The sequence below is a fragment of the Rana temporaria genome, chromosome 7, assembly GCF_905171775.1.
Source record: "Rana temporaria chromosome 7, aRanTem1.1, whole genome shotgun sequence".
Lineage (NCBI taxonomy): Eukaryota > Metazoa > Chordata > Amphibia > Anura > Ranidae > Rana > Rana temporaria.
Window position 1 is genome coordinate 33869191 of NC_053495.1, and position 13399 is coordinate 33882589.

A 13399-nucleotide genomic window follows, 5' to 3' on the forward strand; every position below is an offset into this window, starting at 1 on the left:
CACTATATGGAAAGGACAGGGATCTCCCAATTGAGTCTTTGTCCTGGAGTGAAAACAAGAAGTATGAGAAAATTGAGAGGAAATTCACATCTAGACAGTTGTCAATAAAACAAAAAAATTTGCACACATGGATGCTCCAGACCAAAAGGTAAAAAAGTCACATTTCATTTATTGGTATTGTGTTAAAATACAGCCAATAAGTTTTGGGCGTCTTGATTTCTCATGCAGATACTACTGGCACGCAATTCCTCTAATCCAGCAATTAGCTTCCCTGCACAGATTCACACAGAAAAAAATAATTTTGAGTCAATTCCAGGTTCTCTTTTTCAACCGAAGCCCTGATGAAGGGGGAGTTCCTTTGACCCCCTGAAACACTTTTGCTGTCTTTTAGCACAATACTAATACATTAAATTGGACTCTTACTTTTTGGTGTGGCTGTCTTTCCACATATACACATTTTTTTTGGTAACCTACTGGGGGTATCCACTGGAGTGTAACCGTGTCTTTTCATGAGCAGCAGGCTCTTCAAATGTTTTTTCCCTTTCACTACTTTATATAAACTTATATCAAAGTCCAGGCGGCCCTTGGATGCTTTTTTTCATTTGAGTCAATAGAACAAAGTCTTTGTCTTCTTATACTTCAGAAGACTCTAAAAATCATCTTCAGTATTGTCCTCTTTGGAAGATGTTCCTCCTATTCCCCTTCCAATGCCAACTGTAAAAGTACTTCCCATCACTTTCTGGCTCAGTGACAATGGTCAACAAGACAAATAGAGGGCTTTATCCTAGGGGACTCGAAACTTTTTAAACAAAGGGCCAGTTTATTGTTCTTCAGACTTTGGGGGTCCGGATTAGGGCCAGTGGAAGTAGAAAGTGTCCTAGCACCCAGTAGGAGTAAACAATGCCTCATCTTTGTTGACAGTAGGAGGAATAATGCCCCATGGTTGATGTTAGTGGGGGGAATTCTGCCCCATCGTTGGGTTTCAATGGAAGGATTTCTGTCCCATCGTTGTTGTCAATGGAAGGAATTCTGCCCCATTGTTTGGTGTCAATGGAAGAAATTCTGCCCCATCATTGGATGTCAATGAAAGGAATTCTGCCCCATCATTGGTGTAAGTGGGAGGACATTTGGCCCATTGTTGGTATCAATGGAAGGAATTTTGCCCCATCGGTGTCAATGGGAGGAATTGTGCACTTCGATGGTATCAGTGGAAGGAATATTGCTCCACTGTTGGTGTCAGTTGATGGAATAGTGCCCCAAGGGCTGGATAAAGGAGAGCAAAGACCGCTGATTTATCCAGTATTCTGCCCCATCGTTATCTATTATTCTGCTACATCATTGGGTGTCAATGGAAGGAATTCTATCCCATCATTGGATGTCAATGGAAGGAATTCTGTCCCATCGTACGTGTCAATGGAAGGAATCCTGCCCCATTGTTGGGTGTCAATGGAGGAATAGTTCCCCACTGTTGGTGCCAGTTGATGGAATAGTGCCCCAAGGGCCAGATAAAGGAAAGCAAAGGCCGCTGCTTTATCCAGTATTCTGCCCCATCGTTATCCAATATTCTGCTCCATCATTGGGTGTGAATGGAAGGAATTCTGCCCCATCGATGGTGTCAATGGAAGGAATTCAGCCCCATCGTTAGGTGTCAATGGAAGGAATACTGCACTATTGTTGGGTGTCAATGGAAGAAATTCTGCCCCATCATTGGATGTCAATGGAAGGAATTCTGCCAAACAACAGTGGGGCACTATTCCTCTTACTGACACCCAATGATGGATGTCAGTGGGAGGAATAGTGTCCCACTATTGGTGTCAGTTGATAGAATAGTACCCCAAGGGCCAGATAAAGAAGAGCAAAGTTTGGGCTTTAGATAAACTTTGAGACATTTGGAAAAAAAAACACTACCCTAAAACAGGATAACCCTAACAAAATGGTTAGATAACTTAGGTCCTTTCATTTTATCACTAATTTAGAATTTCATACTTCTACCATTTTAAGGGGTAGATTTGTTTATGGTCCTCGGTGAAAAGCCTGCTTAGATGAAGTGTTAATGTGAAAATCAGCACTTTTCTTTGCCCCTGGGACTTAGAACATGATGAAATTGGTACCACATATAGAAAGAAAGGAAGTCTCTAACAGGCATAAGCAAAACGCTTGGCCACAGAATCAAATTAAACTCTTAGCACAAGCACCAATAAAAATACTGGTAATTGTTATAAACTATAAGACCGTGGATTGCCAACTAATTGGTCGTGATTTGGCCGCTGTTAAAGGAAAACAGCCGTTGACAGAGGAGTCGGCTGCTTCGGATTAAAGAGGCTCTTTCATGAGAAATGAGAATGTTCAGATTTTTAGATAAACTCGCTTATTCATGATGTGACTATATTTTAATTCTTTGTGTTGTACAAGTCTTGGCGATGGTTTCCAAGAGGCCTCGGGGCTGGGAAAGAATGCTGAAGCTTCGAACTTGGCGGACACAGCTTCTGCAGGTGCGATCATTTGTTGACTTTCCAAACCGGGGCTATAGAAAACAGCTCTGTTTATGTAGGCCTTTCATCGGCTTTTGTTTCAGGTGGCGCTTTGTTGAGGTTTCGAAAAGGTACGTGAAAAAAAAAAAAAAAGACGTGTTGGTGTTGGACTATTCAAGAAGGCTAATGTTATATTGATTGAGTGCTTACACTGAGTCATTTAAGCCCTTTGTGCTCCTTTTTTTTGTTTTTGAATGGAACACCACGTAGGCCTCAACATTCTTACCTGTCACAACTACGACCTTTGGCTCCCAGCACTGTTTGTATCGGGTGTTACAATAGTGTTAACTGGCTTTTCACCCTGTAGGACCTCACCTGGCAAATGTGAATTTTTCTGTTATAACACCTGTGCCAAACAAAGTTGAAATATCGACATTTTTGGAGTGTTATGCATTCTTACCTTATAGGAACTTATTTTTTCATTTATTTTTTAACCATCAGATATAAACATTAACCACTTAACCCCCGGACTATATTGCTGCCCAAAGACCAGAGCACTTTTTGCGATTCGGGACTGCGTCGTTTTAACTGACAATTGCGCGGTCGTGCGACGTGGCTCCCAAAAAAAATCTGCATACTTTTTTTCCGACAGATAGAGCTTTCTTTTGGTGGTATTTGATCAGCTCTGCAGTTTTTATTTGTTGTGCTATAAACAAAAATAGAGCGTCAATTTTGAAAAAAATGAATATTTTTTACTTTTTGCTGTAATAAATATCCCCCAAAAATATATAAAAAAAAGTTTTTTTTTCCTCAGTTTTGGCCGATACGTATTCTTCTACATATTTTTTGTAAAAAAAAAATCGCAATTAGCGTTTATTGATTGGTTTGTGCAAAAGTTATAGCGTTTACAAAATAGGGGGTATTTTTATGGCATTTTTATTAATATTTTTACTATTAATGGCGGCGATCAGCGATTTTTTTTGGTACTGCGACATTATGGCAGACACTTCAGACACTTTTGACAAATTTTTGGGACCATTGGCATTTTTATAGCGATCAGTGCTATAAAAATGCATTTGATTACTATAAAAATGCCACTGACAGTGAAGGGGTTAACACTAGGGGGCGGGGCAGGGGTTAAGTATGTTCCCTGGGTATGTTCTTACTGTAGGGGGGGTGGTCTCACTAGGGGAAATCACTGATCTTCTGTTCATACTTTGTCTGAACAGAGGATCAGCATTTCTCCCCTGACAGGACCGGGAGCTGTGTGTTTACACACACAGCTCCCGGTCCCCACTCTGTAACAAGCAATTGCGGGTGCCCGGCGGCGATCGTACCCCGCCGAGCACGCGCACGGGACTCGGGGGCCCCCGAATCCCGTGCGCGTGCCTGGCGGGCGCGATCGCCGCCGGGCTCTCGCGCAGGGGAGCCAACCTGCCGCCGTAAAACGATGGCGGCAGGTCGGCAAGTAGTTAATGTTGAATCTCAGGCATAGAAAAAAAAAAAAAAACTTTTTTAATGCAAGCAGAATAAGTACCTGAATTTTACTCGATACTAGCATTTTACAATCCACTGTACAGCAGCAGTTAGACGGGGATAGGAAGCAGCAGCACAAGGATCTGGGAGAGGAAGCAGCAGCACAAGGATCTGGGAGAGGAAGCAGCGGCACAAGGATCCATTCTTTTGTGCTGCAGTGCTCATGTACTAACAAGTAACATTTAGACAGAATGAGAAAACAGTAAAGAGTGACTAGGGCCCCATTCACACCTAGCATTTACTAAATGTACTTTTTATGCATTTGTTTGTGCGTGTTTTTCTGCGCGTGACACGCATAAGGCATCCCATTCATTTTAATGGGCTGGCCTACACACGACAGACATGGCAAAGTAGCTCATGTTGCTTTTTGCCGTGTTGAGCCTTGCACATTTTTAACCGTGCCTTTTGCCCTGTTTGCTGCATGTTTTTTCCGTGCTCCAAAATGTGCGTCTGCTTGTCACATTTGGAGTGCCATTAACAGTGAATGGCACCGCAAGTATGACAGTCGTTTTTAGCACATTTCGTAAACAGTTTATACCAAATGCTTAGGTGTGCATGGAGCCATATGGGGTGATTTACTAAAGACAAATAGACTGTGCACTCTGCAATTGCACCAGAGCTTAGTAAATGAGGTTAACTTTCAATTTGCAAAGAATACCCAATCACATGCTTGCATTTGATAGGATGGTGGAAGTCAGCAAAGCTTTCCCTTATTTACTGAGCTCTGGGGCAATTGTACTTGCAAGGTGCTCAGTCTATTTGCCTTAAGTAAATATAATCATTAGTGTTTCTTAGAGGGGTTGTAAAGATTTGTTTTTTATTTTCTAAATAGGTTCCTTTAAGTGCATTGTTGGTTCACTTGCCTTTTCCTTCGATTTCCCTTCTAACCTCTGGGGGAATCTAGGATGGAAAAGGATCTGGGGGTCCTAGTAGATGACAGGCTCAGCAATGGCATGCAATGCCAAGCTGCTGCAGGAAAAGCAAACAGAATATTGGCATTTCCCGCTCTACAAGACTCTGGTCCGGCTGCACCTGGAGTATGCTGTCCAGTTCTGGGCACCAGTCCTCAGGAAGGATGAAGCGAGTACAGAGAAGACCAACAAAGCTAATAAAGGGTCTGGAGGATATTAGTTATGCGGAAAGGATGCGCGCACTGAACTTATTCTCGCTGGAGAAGAGACGCTTGAGAGGGGATATGATTTCAATGTACAAATTCCATACTGGTGACCCCACAATATGGATAAAATGTTTCCACGAAAGGGAATTTAATAACATACTGACATAAAATCACACATAGATTTGACTTGATGGACTTGTGTCTTTTTTGAACCTCGCCTACTATGTAACTATGTAACTATGTAACTATGTGCCTTTAGTTACCTGTAATCCTATGCACATAGCACTGTGGAAAGCACAGGAAGGGGTGACCAGTCAAAGCTCAAAGCAAGTATTTGTTTTACAAAGATAGAAAGATAGAACCATAGAAAAGTGATGGCAGAAAAGGACATTAACTTTGTTCTCTGACTATAGATCTATGTTTATCCCAAGCATGTTTGAAACCATTTACTGTTGATTGTTTCACTACCTCTGCTGGTTGTTTATCAACTACCCTTTTAGTAAAATAATACTTTCTAAGATTATTAGTTTTGAACTTTCCTCTAGTTAGTTTGAGGTCATGTCCCTGTGTTCTTGATTTTGATTTCATATTGAAAAAACTGCCCTCCTGAACCTTATTTTTCTGCGTATTTATCTACTATTGTGGAGTTTAGCTTTAAATCAATCAATCAATCAATCAATCAAGTCAGTAATAAAGTAATTGATCTGTAATCATATTTAAAGGCTCATTGCAACTGAAAAATAAATCTGATATATTACAGAGGACACGATAAAAGGGATAAAATAAGTAACTAATAACAATAATCACATAATCCCTATGACCTCGTACACACAACCGTTTTCCTCGACAAAATCCATCAATAAGAATGATGGCAGAGCATTTTTGCCGAGAAAAACGGTCCTGTGTATGTTTTTCGTCGAGAAAACTGTCGTGGATACAGACAAACGGATTTTCCGATATAATTTTTTTCCATTGGATAAAAAGAGAACATGTTCTCTTTCTAATTCCGTCGGAAAAGTACGATAGGGCATACACACAGTCAGAATATCCGATCGTGTGTACGAGGCATAAGTCTTGCATTGGGGGCACTTGTTCAATCGACAATTGAGAGCATTTCCCTTGTTTTAGAAAGATTTCTCTAATACTTCCTGTTGTGTCTACAAGACTGGAACTGAAAGGAAATAAATCTTCCTAGCAGGGGCACAGATAGGCAAAGAAAAAAAACAAAAAAACTAAAGGTTGTTTTAATTATTTCCATGCTATATCCAGAATTTACAAAGTTTTAGCTTTAGACATACTTTACCCCCCTCTGGCGGTATTCCCGAGTCTGACTCGGGGTTAGATTTTTGTGCTAGGATCGGTAACCCCGAGTCAGACTCGGGCTCGCCTCGCTGGATCCACAGGCATGGTTTATTTACCTTGTCCCTGGATTCAGCGATGCCACCGCGCTGTGTGAGCGAGCGGGACCTCCTCGCTCGATTCACACAGTGCCTCTGTGTGCCGCCGATCTCCGTTCCCTGCGACGTTACGACGCACGGGAGCGGAGAACGGCGCCAAATTCAAAAACTTAAACAAACACATTACATATAGTATATCTTATAGATTACAGTACTGTATGTAAAAAATACACACCCCCCTTGTCCCTAGTGGTCTGCCCAGTGCCCTACATGTTCTTTTATATAATAAAAACTGTTCTTTCTGCCTGCAAACTGTAGATTGTCCATAGCAACCAAAAGTGTATTTTTATGTCAAAAATGGTTTTAGAGCAGCTAGAAAACAGCGATAATAAATTATAATCACTTGCAGAATTATGCGATAGCGATTTGTGGGGAAATTCGTCATAAAAAAATAAAAGTAATGACAGCGACAATTCTGCAACTGAGCACATTTCAGTGATTTTGAGTTGATTACATTATTGAATAATTTTTATTATAATTATATTATTATTTGTTATAATTATTTATAATTATTTATTATATTATAATTTATAATTTCTTGCGAATAATGGTACCGCTTTCAGCACCTTTTTTCTGAAAGAATCATACCGCCAGGGAGGTTAACCAATCACATTTAAACTTTCATTGCCCAACTGCCATTTTACCAGTACATTTTGCTTTGTCTTTTTAGCTTTGAGGCTTTACAGACCTTTCTTATTTCACACAATGGAATAAATAAAGAGCAGCGGTCTTCTATGACAAATTCCTGCAATGGAGAAAAAGAACAGTGTGTTCCAAAGAAATCTAGAGCTGTTTATTTCCCTCTGACATTTGTTCCTGTCATCTTGTTACTGACGACCTGTAGCACCATGAATGATAATGCACAAACCAGGAAACTGAAAAGATAGTCAATTTCCCTCTTAGAGAAAAAAAAAAATGAGGAGAATTTTGAGAATGTTTTTCTTCTTCTAAAGTCGTCTTCTGGGCTTCTGAGACTGCCTGAAGACATTAGTAAAAGTAGATAGGCTGCCTTAAGTTCAAGAACGCTCAGCTCCCTAAAATATTTAATAAACGATCTCAGAAGCAGCTGGAGCACAGATGGGAGTTCTTATGAATATATATCTAGAGAAAGAAAAAGATCTGAGTAAAACTCAATTTGATATGTGCTGTGTTTATGTATATGTTTTATGACTGAGAAACGACCTTTGCAGTGCAGACACCCATCGGGGATATCCTCAAAGGCTGACTTATGTTTGTGGGAAGATTACCCCCTGGGTAGATATGAAATGTTTATTGTTGATCCCGAAGCACTTTGTAATAAATCGGAGCTTAAAGGGAATGTATAGAGATTTTGTATATATTTTTTATTTATTATGGCCTGAACTCTTTTTTTGAGTTAGGTAAATATGAAATATTATATATAAATATTTTGTATTTTCAAACAAGCAGTCCGGGTTTAACTTCTCTCCTTGTCTGCTTTGTTGAAACAACATATTGTTTTCAGAGCTCAATAGCTAAAGCTGGAATTTAGGGACCTTTCTCATGGAGCAGCCTCGGCCAGGAGTCTGCCTGCTTAGCGGGGAATCTGTCCTCTGATCCCTGCTGAGCAGGCGGATGGCTGGTCCATGTCCACCTATGCAGATGGAACTCTTTTGAAACAATGTTCTCTAACAACTTCACTCACTCTCCCTTTTGGGTGTAGCCTGGACATTCTTCTTTGAGGTACAATGCTACTCCTGCATTTCTCCTAAGTTCTAGAAGGTTTTAAAGGCTTTTAGAAATTCTCCACCTCATACTGAAGTCCATAGGTGTGCGCAGCCTATTGGATTAGGGTGTGCACCATTAAGCTCAAACACACGTGTGTGTGTCTACATATATATAACCCCCAGCACATTGATCTCCCTGCCGGCACAGTGAAAGAGAAGAGCATAAACACTTCTCTTATTGCCGAGCCAGTAAGGGGGAGATCTTTCCCATGCCACTGCGGCTAACACAGAGCAATAAGACTAATGCACATGGGGTGATTAGGGTGTGCCTGGGCACATCCTGCACACCCTGTGCGCAAGCCTATGCTGAAGTCTCATCCTATTCAGTGGTTTATCCTGCTGACTATGCCAAAATATAGCACTTCTTGGGGTGGTTTGTTTAGCCAGGTCCTACTGTGAAGTTTTTACAACAAGAACTGTTAGAAATCTCTCTCATTGTTCTGGCTCATAGTTCCTGGCATACAAGCTTGTCAGAAAACTCACACTTTCAAAGTTGTATGAGGCCCAAAGTCCATGGTTGCAGTTCAGGTTCTCCTGGGGTTGTGCCAAATACACGGTCTTGCCCAAATAACACATTGGTCGAGGTGTAAAAGGCTGTGGTCCAGAAAAGGAACTTGCCGCTGCCATCAAGCTGGCCGATCCTACTTCTCCAGCTTCTGTACTTACTCTCCAGGTATAGAGTATAACGAGACTCAGACCATGTCCTTTCAGAACTTCTCTTTTTTGAATGTAAGGTCATAACAAAAAAGTCAATGTTTGTATGGTTCCATTGCTGGTCAAGCTCATTGCTTTTGCCTATTAGCAGGGTACTTTCTTAATAGCGTTTTACAGCTTTCCTGGCAGGACTCATAAGGGGAGAAGCAAGTGGAATACCCTTGAAGAGAACTACTCTTCTCCACCACAACTCCACCCTTCCTTCCTAATTATATCCTCAACTAACAAAGGCAGCTGTAACCCCTAGAGGTAACTAAATAGATTACACCCCTACCCCAATATGGTGCTGCACTATGGTTGTACAACTATATTCTGACAGCAAATTGAGAGGGTAAATCTCTCTAGCAGGGACAAATATAGCATTATTACAATAATCATTTAAACAAAATTAAGAACCATTTTTTATTTTGTCCTCTAAAAGGATTTTCCCCTTGTGTATTAGAGTAGAATATATTTATTTCTGATATAAGTCTGTTTTTTGGCTCATCATGTCTTGAGGAATTGATTAAGTCTATTTCCCTTGACGCAAGATGGTTTCTGGTTTACTCCTGGATTCTTTTCTTTTGCAGATCCTTCAAAGGTAGACTGTCATGTGACCTGGCTGGGCCCTCTGACTACTGCTTAAAATAACTAGTGGTCCATGTAACTGTGGATGTGTTTATGAAGTCCCTATGTCCCACTTACATCATTTTCATTTCCGTTTCTGAAATGCTCATTTTGTGTTCTGGTGTCATATACCACCATACGTTAGTCTCAGAATTTTAAAAGGAAATGCCTGGGACATGTGCTCTGGAGATGCAGATGAAATATTCTTTGTGGTAGCTTTTTGTTGACTCGGGTGACCACAGACAACTCAATCGTAACAAAAGATATTGCGTGTCTCTTGCTATAATCAGGTGGTCTGAAATCACCTTCCAGCAAAATCAAGACCCTTAAGCCTCGTACACACGACCGAGTTTCTCTGCAAAAACCAGCAAGAAACTTGCTGGGAGATATTTTTTTGCCGAAGAAATCAGTCGTGTCTACATTTTCGTCGAGGAAACTGTCGAGAAACTCGACGAGCCAAAAAGAGAGCAAGTTCTCTATTTCCTCGACGGGAATGGAGAAACTTGCCTTGTCGAGTTCCTCGACAGCCTAACAAGGAACTCGACAAGGAAAATTATGTGTTTTGCCCGTCGAGTTTCGCCCTACGAGGCTTCAGAAGTCTGGATTTATTCTTTACTACCCAGAGATTTTCTGACCTGCTGGAAAACTTCTTTATGAACCATGCCCAGTGCTAGGACTAAGTCATCTAGTGCCCAGGGTGGAGATGGCGAATTGTGCCCCACCCCCATATACCCCCTTCCAGGAAAAAAAAAACCTCAGCACAAACCCTTCCCTCCATCTCCCCCTCTCAACACAAACCCCCCACACCCCCTCCCCAATAAAAATTCCCCACAAACCCTTCCTTCTTACACAACCCCCCCATCCCCCCCTCTTAGCAAAAACCTTCCTTATTCTAGCACCAATACTCCCTTTCAGCACAAATCCCTCCTCAACATAAACCTTTGTCTCCACCCCCCCCCCCCAGCACAAATGTCCCCTCTTAGCACAAATTCTCCCCCCATCTCCTCCTCCCAGCACAGCACAAATGTCCCCTCTCAGCACAAATGCTCCCCCCCATCTCCTCACCCAGAGCAAATCCTCCCCCCATATCAACCCTTCCAGTATAAATCCCCCTAAACTCCTTCTTCTTACACAAGTTTTCTTACCCCTCAAATCTCCCCTTCCGGGAAAAAAAACACTCCCAGCCCAAATCCTCACCCCCATATAACACCTTCCAGCACAAATCCCCCTTTGGCACAACCCCTCCCCTCCATCGCCCCCCCCCCCAGCACAAATCCCTCTCATATTCCCCTTTCCTGTATAAATCCGCCCAAACCCCTCCTTCTTACACAAATTGTCTCATCCTCCCCATGCAGCTGGCTGGGAGAGATACTAGCTTTTACTGTGTCGACAATCGCTGCACCTGTGACTCAGGGACTCCCGACAGCAAATGTGGACAAGTGTCCAGTGCTAATGACTTGGAATTTTATAGATAGGCAACTCCTATCCTCATGTTGATTAGTGGTTCCAAATTAATAATAACTATTGCAGTAGGGAACAGACACAAAAGATACACTCAACATCTTTCCAAATAACTGTTCTGCTTTATTTTGATGCAATTGAAGGTTTTTATACACATGATTACGAAGGTATTACATTAATATTAAAATTGTACGTTTATGGTAACAAGCAAAAACAGGAATTTGGAGATTTGGAGGGGACTGCCAGCAATAGAAGGCAATTATTCAAGTTAAAGCGGATGTTCCCTGGAAAAAAAATATTAAAAGCCAGCAGCTACAAATACTGCAGCTGCTGACTTTTAATATTAGGACACTTACCTGTCCTGGAGTCCAGCGGGGTCCACAGCAGAGGACGAGCGATCGCTCGTCACCCTGCTGCTCCCCCCTCCATTCACCGTGAGGGAGCCAGGAAGTGAAGCGCTCCGGCTTCACTGCCCGGTTCCCTACGGCGCATTCGCGAGTCGTGCTGTGCCCGCCGATTGGCTCCCGCTGTGTGCTGGGAGCCGAGTGTTCCCAGCACACAACGGGGGGGGGGGGCGACGGGATGTGACGAAATGCCCGTCTTTTGCCCGTGAATGCCGGGTCGGAAGTGGGTGCAAATACCTGTCTTTAGACAGGTATCTTCACCCCCCTGAAAGGTGTCAAATTTGACACCGGAGGGGGGGAGGGTTCCGATCAGCGGGACTTCACTTTAGGGTGGAGAACCGCTTTAAGAATATACACTTACCGGCAACTTTATTAGGAACACCTTGCTATTACTGGGTTGGACCCCCTTTTGCCTTTAGAACTGCCTTAATTCTTTTTTGGCAAAGATTTCACAAGGTGTTAGAAACATTCCTCAGAGATTTTGGTCCATAGATGGCATTGCGCAGTTGCTGTAGATGTGTCGGAAAATCTCCCTTTCCACCACTTCCCTATTGCTCTATTGGATTGAGATCTGGTCACTGCGGAGGCCATTGGAGTACATTAAACTCATTATCATATTCAAGAAATCAGTGGTGAGATGATTTGAGCTTTGTGACATGGTGCATTATACTGCTGGAAGGAGCCATCAGAAGATGAGTACACTGTAGTCATAAAGGGATTGACATGGTCAGCAACAATACTCAGGTAGGCCGTGGTGTGGTACTAAGTGGTGTGGTACTAAGTGGTGTGGTACTAATGGTACGTGGTGTGGTATTAATGGTACTAAGGGGCCCAAAATGTGCCAAGAAAATATCCCCCACACCATTACACCACCACCAGCCTGAACAGTTGATACAAGGCAGGATGGATCTGTGCTTTCATGTTGTTTATGCCACATTCTGACCCGACCATCTGAATGTTGCAGCTGAAATCGAGACTCATCAGACCAGGCAATGTTTTTCCAATCTTCTATTGTCCAATTTTGATGAGCCTGTGCGAATTGTAGCTTCAGTTTTGTGATCTTAGCTGACAGGCGTGGCACCCACTGTGGTCTTTTGCTGTTGTAGCCCATCTGCTTCAAGGTTTAATGTGTTGTGCGTTCAGAGATGGTTATTCTGCATACCTTGGTTGTAACGAGTAGTTATTTGAGTTACTGTTGCCCTTCTATCATCTAAAACCAGTCTACCCATTCTCCTCTGACCTCTGACATCAACAAGGCATTTTTGTCCATACAACTGACGCTCGATGGATATTTTCTCTTTTTTGGAGTAATCTCTGTAAACCCTAGAGATGGTTGTGTGTGAAAATCCCAGTAGATCAGCAGTCTTTGAAACACTCAAACCAGCCGGTCTGGCACCAACATCCATGCCACATTCAAAGTCACTTGAATCCTCTTTCTTCCCCATTCTGATGCTCGGTTAAAACTTTAGAAAGTTGTTGTCACCTTGTCTAGATGGCTAAAGGCATTGAGTTGCTGCCATGTGATTGGCTGATTAGCAATTTGTGTTACCAGGAAATTTAACAGGTGTGGCCAGTGAGTGTATATGCTATGTCAACAGTAATGCTGGTATCAGCCCTTTACCAGGCCTCACATGATATAATGCCAAGGCTTTTGGTCAGGTGACCAGTATTGGAGGTAGCCTAAAGCCAACATTTTCTGTAGTAAATAAAATTATTTTAGCTCCTCTCCCACTTATTTATCCATCACAGCAAGATATCTTACAAATCTTTGTGATCACAAACGTGGACTGGCCTGTAATGTGATCCTGGGCCTGTGTGTTCAGACGACGGCAAAAGTGAAGACTGGACCAAAAAAATCTGGGACAATCTGACAACTTCGGATCTCTTC